The sequence below is a fragment of the Halichoerus grypus genome, chromosome 5 (genome assembly GCF_964656455.1).
Source record: "Halichoerus grypus chromosome 5, mHalGry1.hap1.1, whole genome shotgun sequence".
NCBI lineage: Eukaryota > Metazoa > Chordata > Mammalia > Carnivora > Phocidae > Halichoerus > Halichoerus grypus.
The window spans coordinates 175256674-175265786 of NC_135716.1; the positions used below are offsets into that span (position 1 = coordinate 175256674).

At 51.1% G+C, this 9113-nt stretch overlaps 1 pseudogene; it reads right to left on the bottom strand.

Annotated features, from left to right (window-relative positions):
* Positions 1-5938: 5938 nt before the first annotated feature.
* LOC118519493 (phosphoribosyl pyrophosphate synthase-associated protein 1 pseudogene) lies at positions 5939-7108 on the bottom strand (annotated as a pseudogene).
* Positions 7109-9113: the final 2005 nt, after the last annotated feature.

A 9113-nucleotide genomic window follows, 5' to 3' on the forward strand; every position in this document is an offset into this window, starting at 1 on the left:
TGGCTGGTTCCTTTATACGGCCCAGCAGAGCCATGAGTCAGCACCTGTGGTTTACAGGCCGCTTAGCCCCTCCCCACTCAGCTCCCGGGGCGGGTACTCTCTCCACTCTCCCAGCCCAGGAGCTGCCCCTCCGACCCTCGTGAGTGTCAATGCCAGAGTCACGGCAGGCTGGCTCTGTCAGTCTCCTGGGAAGGGCCAGGGGCTCAGGAAGCCTGGGGGTGCAGGTCTGGGTCCTCATGTCACAGCCCCCTGCACGCCTGGGGCCGTGAACACCTGGGTCCATCCAACATGGGTATCAGAGAGGAAGAGGCGAGAAATGCAGGGAGCTCGGGAGATTGTAGCTAGGAGGTCACCCCTGGGCTACACACTCGAGGACCAAGCTGGCTTGGGACAGGTCTCCCCAGGCTGGGCCACCCATGTGACAGCTCACCTTCTTGGGTCTCTTCTGTGTACCAGGTAGCTCTCTCTGCCCCCCACGTGGACTGACCCACTGAGGCAGGCTTGTGGGGTAAACGCTATCATTATTCCCCCACCTGGTCATCGCGGCAGCTGTCTGAGGTCACAGTCACTATGATTCCCATGTTACAGAAGAAACTGAGGCACAGAGAAGTCAAGTAATACTCACAAGGCTCCACAACGGGTAGAGTTGGCATCCGGGCCCCAGACCACCTTCTTGAGGCTCGGAGCCCATCTTCTGTGCCAGCAGATGATGTGGCCACCTGACGCTCCAGCACGTCCACACAGCAGGTCTTAACAAACCCACTTTCTCCAGCTGGTCACAGGATTAGGACTAGTTTGAGCTTCGGATGGAAGCTGGGGGAGGGGGCTGTCCACTGCCAGACTTGAGAAGGCCCTCACCACCAGATCCGGTCATCCTGGGCACGGGAGACTGAGGCACAGAGAGGGCTGTGGCATGGCCCGTCACACAGCAAGTCAGCCGCAGGGGCCGGGCTCTACCCCAAGCATAAGGTCTCCTGGGGTGATTTTCTATCTTTCCTTTTTCCCCCGTTTTTCTTCAGCATTTGGGGGTTTACATTGGCTATGAATAAGCCGCAGAGAGAACAAACCTAAAGTAGTTTTATTAAATCCACAAATATTTCTTAATTGCCTACTGTTTGCTAGGTCCTTTTCGGGGTGCTGGGGATGCAAAGTGAACAAAGACAAATATCCTGCCTTCACGGAGCTTTTGTTACTAGAAAGAGACAGCCAATAGGCAATAAATATAAGTGAATTACATAGTATGTTAACATTGTGGAAAAGTGAAACAATAGGGCATGGCAAGGGGTGGATTGCCATTTCAAATAGGGTGGTCCAAGGAGGGGACATCTGAGCAGACTAGAGGGAGGTGACAATGTGGACATTTGGGGGGAGAAGATGCAAAGGCCCGGAGGCAGGGACATGCCTGGGAAGGGGCTGGAAGGCAGTGGAGGAGGAGGAGGGAGGGAGGGCAGTGCTAGGAAGTGGGGGCGTGGGTCACAAAAGGCCTTGCAGGAGTTGTGAGGACTTTGGCATCTACCCCAAGTGACATGGGGAGACATGGGGACATTTTGAGCAGAGGAGGCCCACAGTCTGATCTGTCTGGTTGCTGCGGGAGAATCAACCGCGGGGAGACCAGTGAGGAGGTTGCTGCCCTCCGGCAGGTGGTAGGACATGGGGCACAGGGCACGGTGCTGGCCGTGGAGGAGGCGAGAAGCAGTTAGGTTCGGGACATACCCTGACAGTACAGCCAATAGGATTTGCAGGTGGGCCGGATGGGGGGCATCAGCAAAAGCGAGGAATCAAGGAGTTCTCCAAGGTCCAGGGAGGCCTGAGCCCCTGGAGGAACGGAGCTGGCACCAACTGAGAGGGAGGACTGGGGGGCGGGGAATGGCTGCAGGTGGTGTGGCTGTCAGGAGTTTGGTCCTGGCCATGCCGAGTGTGAGCTGTCTATTCGAGTCTGTGTGGGGACGCCCTGTAGGCTGTTGGTTGGACACATGATTCTGGGGTTCGAGAGGATCAGGCTGGGAATGATAAATCTGTGGGATGTCAACCTCTAGAGCTTCTCTGGGGAATGAGCGTGGACGGACAAAGGAGAAGCCCCGGGATCCTCTACCCGAGACCGAGAGGAGCCACCTGCAGGAAGGGACGCAAGAGAGGTGCGTTCCCGCTGTTTGCCATTTCACAGGGTGGCGCCTCATCAAACACCCACGCCTACACGCCCGCACGCAGGGAAAGCAGCTGTCCTTCGGAAGCAAAGCCTTTTTCCGGACTCACGGGCTCTGGCGTGGCAGGGCAGGGACGAAAGGCTCTGCGATTGGCAGGGGGGCCGAGGGCAGACAGACCCGCGGGGAGCATGGGCACCGCCCGCCCCAGCAGCTCCAGGTGCATCACTGCCCTGCTGCTCCCCGTCAGAGCTCGGCTGCATCACAAAACAGCCTAGGTTGGGGGCTTAAACAACAGAAATGTATTTTCTCACAGTTCTGGAGGCTGGGAGTCCTGGATCATGGTGCCAGCGCGGTGGCGTTCTGGGGGGGGACCCTCCTCCTGGCTTGCAGGTGGCTGTCTTCTTGCTGTGCTCTGGCATGACAGGGGGAGAGAGGAGAGAGAGACACGGACAGAGCTAGTTCTCTGGTGTCTCTTTAGGGAAGCCCACCCTCACAACGGATTACCTACCGTGACCCCCTCTCCAAAAACCACGTTGGGGGGTTAGGGCTTCAACTTAGGAATTTGGGGGGAGCCATGATTCAGTCCGCAGCACTGTTGGACGCAAAGGCTGTTTGCGGATTTCTGGTATATAAACCATGTTTCGATGCATAAATTGCCTCCGTGTCTGGGCACCTGGGTGAATCAGTCGGTTAGGCGTCCAACTCTTGGTTTCAGCTCAGGTCATGATCTCAGGGTCGTGGGATCGAGCCCCGCGTTGGGCTCCATGCTCAGCGCAGGGTCTGCTTGGGATTCTTCCTCCCTCTCCCTCTGTCCCTCCCCCTGCTCTCTCTCTCTCTCTCAAATAAATAAAATATTAAAAAAAACAACAAATTGTGTCCATGGCTGTGGCTATTTTGCAGGAACTTCATGGGTTGATCTTTGCTCCTCTTTATTCCCTTACAGGGCGTTTTGTTTTTTGTTTTTTGTTTTTTTTTAAATATTTTATTCATTTATTTGACAGAGAGACACAGTGAGAGAGGGAACACAAGCAGGGGGAGTGGGAGAGGGAGAAGCAGGCTTCCCACTGAGCAGGGAGCCTGATGCGGGGCTCGAACCCAGGACCCCGGGATCATGACCTGAGCCGAAGGCAGACGCCCAACGACTGAGCCACCCAGGCGCCCCAGGGCGGTTTGTTTTTTTCCTGAAATTTGTTACAGTTTATCATTATGTGTGTGTGTTTAAATGTCTGTCCCCGAATCAACCATGAGGGCAGGGCTTCTCTAGGTTTCAGTTGCACCTCCGGTGCCTAGAAAAGCTCCTGACTCCTAGTAGGTGCTCATTAAACACTGTGGCTGAAGACCAGAGTGTTGTTCTCTGGCACCCAGCCCAGCACTGGACCCAGGGCAGGGCCCCTGAGACAGCTCCCTACAAGGATCCCTCAGAACCCAGCCTGGTTATTACCTCATGGAAGGCATTGACCTTGGGAAGTTTGGGAAGCAAACTGTCTGGTACATGAGGGCAGCTGGCTCAAAGCCCAGGCCAGAAACGCCACAGAAAGGGGCCCCTCTCCCCGCAGAAAAGCAGAATCACTGGTGGGGCTGCTCAGTGGAGGAAGCAAGGCTGTGTTGGGGTTGCCCAATGCCCTCTGGCACCTGGGCCCCAGCAACTGGCCTGGATATATGCCCTTCCTCCAGGAGATTGTGATGACATCATTTTGGGAGTAAGCACTGGCATCAGGGCCTCTCCCTGAGCCCCCGGGACTGGGTGTAGGGTTGCACTGTGTTTGGAGTGGATGGCTGAGCCATTCCTTCAGCGCTGTTTGCTTATAGATAGAGTTCAAATCCATTTATGTAGCTCTTCACTCTACAAATACTTATCAAATGCCTCTTAAGAGTCTGGCACTCTCTTAGAGGCTAGGTTAGGCTTTATTTAAAATAGATTTACAAGGACCCAGGGTGATAACAGAGACCACGGTCTATTACGCATCCACTACGTGCCAAACTTGTCACCAGGTCCTTGGCTATATTATTTCCAGTTATCAAGATAACCCAGTGGGCAGGACTTATGATCTCGTTTCTAAAGAGGAGTGGAGCCCCGTGTTCAAGGTCACCTGGCTCCTGAACAGGTTTCAAACCCAGCTTTCCCTAATGTGCTCTGCTCTCTGGTGCAGTCCTTGCCCACGCCAGGCCGCTGACACTGATCCTTGCATAGACTTTAATGTCTGACTTACGCTCTCCCCACTTTCCAGATGAGGAGATCGAGTCTTGGAAGGCTTACATAACTTGCCCAAGGTTACACAGACCAGAAGTGGTGACACTTGGATCTAACTTTGTCCCTTGTCCCACTCTGCCTGCCACGCAGCTGCCTCCCGTTCAGGTCACTTGGCCGATGGGTTCTGAAACCCCTTCCAGCACAAAGAACCCCCAACTTCTCCATAACTTCAAGCAGAAAATTGGGAGTATGTCTAGATCATCCAGATTGGGAGAAACTGGCAAATCTTTCCCCCCACTAAGGTGTTTGTCTGAGTATACCATGCAGGTAGTGGTGGGGGTGGAGGGGTCCTCGCACCCTCTCTCTGCTCCCCCAGCTCTGTCTGGCCCAGCACCTCTCTGCTTTTCTTCACAGAACCCTTGTCGGCTCTGGAAAGATTCATGGGCATGCAGGGTAACATCATGACTGACAGATGCCAGGCCCCACCCTGCACCATTTTTACTGTGCCCATTCAGGTGGACCCCACAGCAGCCTGGTAAAGGAGGACACCCACTAGTCATCGATGGGTGAGCATTATGCCAGGGGGCAGAGACGGGAGGTGGGATGCAGGTCTGTCCGCATGGATAGGCTGCTAACTTCCACGATGCCATCTTTGAGGAAAGGAAGGGGACCCAGCCAGATGAAGGTCAGGGCATCTGCATTCCTTTTCTGGAGCTGGCTTCTACCCTGTCTTTGATCCCAGGTGCCCACATTCCTTCTCCAGCACCAGAATTTCTCTTGGGGACCATGAGAATGTCAGCACCCCAAAAGCAGGGACTTTCCTTTGTATTCATGTCTATGCCCCTAGTACTTGAAGTAGTGTCTGGTGCAGAGAAGGTGCACAAGAAATACTGTATATTTTTTTTATATATTTTTTTTTACTTTATCAACCTTTTTTTAAATTTTTTATTGTTATGTTAATCACCATATATTACATCATTGGTTTTTTGTTTGTTTGTTTGTTTTTTGCAAGACAACAAATTCTTTTATTTGCCATTGAAAAGCAACGCAGGTATCCAGAGATCGGGTGTACTCTCTAATCTGACCTCCTCGCCGGGGTGATGCCACAAAGGCTTCGTTGTTCAGTGGCTGTAGGCACAGCAGCTTCTCAAAGAAAAAGAGGGTTTCCTGCAAAGACTTACGTGAGGCTGACGGGGGAGAGGACAACTAGAATGGAAACAGTTCCAGGGCACTCAGCTTCCCTAACCAAGTTCAACGCTGACACACATTTCCCTGCGGTAGAAATACCCGAATGTTACAGAGCTAAGACTATCTGCCTTTAACCCCTTTTCAGTATCAACAAAATTTGGGGATTCTTTTCAGGAAAGCGTCTGTAACTTTTGTTTAAGGAACAGGATGGCGATGGCAGATATTTAAGGCCATTTATCCATCAGCTCTGTCTTCCCCTTGACTATCTTAATGCCTCCTACCTACCCAACTTAATGCCTACCTACCTACCTGTCTCTGATAGAGACAGACTATCTGACTTCAGGCTATTTCCAGGCCTCCCTTGAGAGGAAACACTGTGTACATAAGTTGATGGCACTGCTCTCCACACATTTTTCTCAGGAGTTCCACGGTCAAGGCATTGGTGACAGCTAGTCATCCACAGTGATGTTTCGGAAAAGGTACGCCATGGACTCCCCATTGTGGATTCTCCGAATTGCTTCAGAAAGAATCAGACTGATATCCACAGTCTTTATCTTGGGACACTGCAGCTTCTGCACCTCGTGAGGGACAGTGTTCGTCACCACCACCTCATCAATGGAGGACTCCTCGATCAGGTGGGGGGGGCCTCAGCAGACAGGATGCCGTGAGTGGCCATGACGTAGATCTTGTAAGCACCTCTCCCTTTGAGGATCTCCGCAGCAGCAACAAAACTTTCCACATCATCAATAATGTCATCCACTATGATTGCGATGCACCCGCCAACATCTCCGACTATGGTTATCGGTGGCTTCTCTTTGGCCATCATCAACGGCAACTCCAGACCCGGGTGGACAGTAGCATTTTTGACCATTGGGGGAGAATGGCGACCGTCATCCATGTCCAGCTCTGCACACTGGGCTTCTCCGTGGATCACAGCTAACCCCAGACGGAGTCTCTCAGTGTATGACTGGGCCCTTTTGGCAGCATCAGGAGACTCAGCCACAATGACTGCATTCCTGTAATTCGGAATTTCTTCCTGGATATACTGAAGCAGGAAAGGTGAGGCTCTAAGGTTGTCCATGGGAAAGCTGAAAAAGCCTTGCATTTCCTTTTGATGAAGATCCATATTGATAATGTGAGTTAAACCTGCTTTCGCCAGCATGGATGCCAGGAGCTTGCACACAATGGAACCCCTCTTCCTCATCTTGCTCTGCTTGCTGCAGGGGAAGTAAGGGATGACTCCGATAATGTTCCTGGCACAGGCAGTCTTCAGTGCGTAGGCCATGATCAGTAGCTGTATTCACATCTCTGGGTATTGTCTGTATAATGAAAATATCTTGGCCACGAACAGACTCTTTTATTTCAACTCTTGTTTCTCCATTGGTCTCTTGATAGACCACAGATTTCCCCAATTCAGCACCAAGACACTCGGTGATGCGCTTGGCCAGCTCGGTGCAGGCGGCCGTGGAGTTGGCCGAGAAGACTTGGTAGCCGGTGCGGGCGGTGTTCATGGCCGGGCGGGCGGCAGGGCACGGAGGGTCGAGGACGCGGAGAGCGGGGGCAGCAGCAGCAGCTTCTTGGGCATCGTCCAGCCTGTGCCCGGAGTGGCTCTGACTCAGGTGGTCGCGAGGCGCAGCGTCCGGCTGGGGAAGGTGCCGAGACCCCAAGCACGGGAGGAGAGAGGCCCGAGACCCTCACGGTCCTCATACTGGAGGCTGCCAAGGGCTGGGGCGGAACCCATGCTCGCCGCGACCGGCTTATCAGCCACCTCCTACATCATTGGTTTTTGATGTAGTGTTCCATGATTCATTGTTTGTGTAGAACACCCAGTGCTCCATGCAGAACGTGCCCTCTTGAATACCCATCACCAGGCCAACCCATCCTCCCACCCCCCTCCCCTCTAGAACCCTCAGTTTGTTTTTCAGAGCCCACCGTCTCTCATGGTCCCCCCTAAGGTCAGGAACGCGACAGGGATGTCCACTATCACCACTGCTATATATTTTTTAATCAAAAACTGTTTAAGATACATCCTTTGCTCCATCAACCATTTGTTGAAAAGACTTTCCTTCTATTGAATTGCCTTTGCAACTTCGTCAAAAAATTCGTTGGCCATGGGGCACCTGGGTGGCTCAGTCGGTTAAGTGTCTGTCTTCAGCTTGGGTCATGGTCCTGGGGTCCTGGGATTGAGCCCCGCATTGCTCCCTGCTCTGTGGGGAGCTTGCTTCTCCCTCTCCCTCTTGCCTGTTGTTCCCCCTGCTTGTGCCCTCTCTCTTCCTCTTTCTTTCTCTGTCAAATAAATAAATAAACATTTTTTAAAAAATCAGTTGGCAGTACTTGTGTGGGCTGGTTCTGGGTTCTCTCATCTATTCTATTGATCTATGTGTCTATCCCCAGCCAAGCGCAGACTTGATTACTGTAGTTGTATCTTGAAACTGGGTGGACTAATTGCTCCCACTTTATTCTTTCTCAAAAGCATTTTAGCTATGACAGTTTCTTTGTCTTTCCACATAATTTTAGAATAATCTTGCCTGTATCTGCAGAAAATCTCGCTGGGATTCTGTCAGTCACTGCATTAAAACCTGGATAGCAGTTTGCAGAGGATTGACACCTCACTATGCTGCATTTTCCAATCCATGAACACAGCGCCCCCCACATATTTAGAGCTTCCAGCATACATTCCAAGTCTTGTACATGTTTTGTTAGATTTCTACCTAAGTGTTTCATTTTAGTGGAGGAACTGTAGATGGTCTTGTATTTTTATTTATTTTTAACTTTTATTTATTTATTTTAGAGAGAGTGCACACATGTGGCGGGGAGGGGCAGAGGGAGAGAGAGAGAATCTTAAGCAGACTCCCCTCTGAGTACAGAGCCCAATGTGGGGCTCGATCTCACAACCCTGAGATCATGACCTGAGCCAAAACCAAGAGTTGGATGCTTAACCGGCTGAGCCACCCAGGTGCCCCTGGTCTTGTATTTTTAATTTCAGTAACCACATGTTCATATTAAAATACAAGTGATTTTTATGTATTGTCTTGTATTCTGTGACCTTGCTGAACTCATTTATTAGTTCTAGGAGGTCTTTTGGGTAGATTCCTTGGAATTTTCTACGTAGATAATTATGGCATCTGCAATTAGAGGCCGTTTCATTCCCTCCTTCCTGGTTTGTACGTCTTTTATTTCTTTCCTTGCTTTATCACACTGGCTAGAACGTCCAGTGCTAGGTTAGATAACAGTGGTAAGAATGGTCATCCTTGTCTTGGTCTCAATCTTGTGAGGAAATCATTCAGTCTTTCACAATTAAGTATGTTGTTAACTGTAGATTTTTTTTGTAGATGCTTTTTATCAGGTTGAGGAAGTGCTCCTCTAGCTCTGATTTGCAGAGAGTTTTAATCATGAATGCCTACTGGACTTTTTCAAATGCTCTTTTGGCTTCCATTGATACGAGGGTATGATTTTTCTTCTTTAGCCTATTACGTGGTGGATTACATTGTTGTTGTTTTTTTAAGATTTTATTTATTTATTTGACAGAGAGAGAGACAGCGAGAGAGGGAACACAAGCAGGGGGAGTGGGAGCGGGAGAAGCAGGCTTC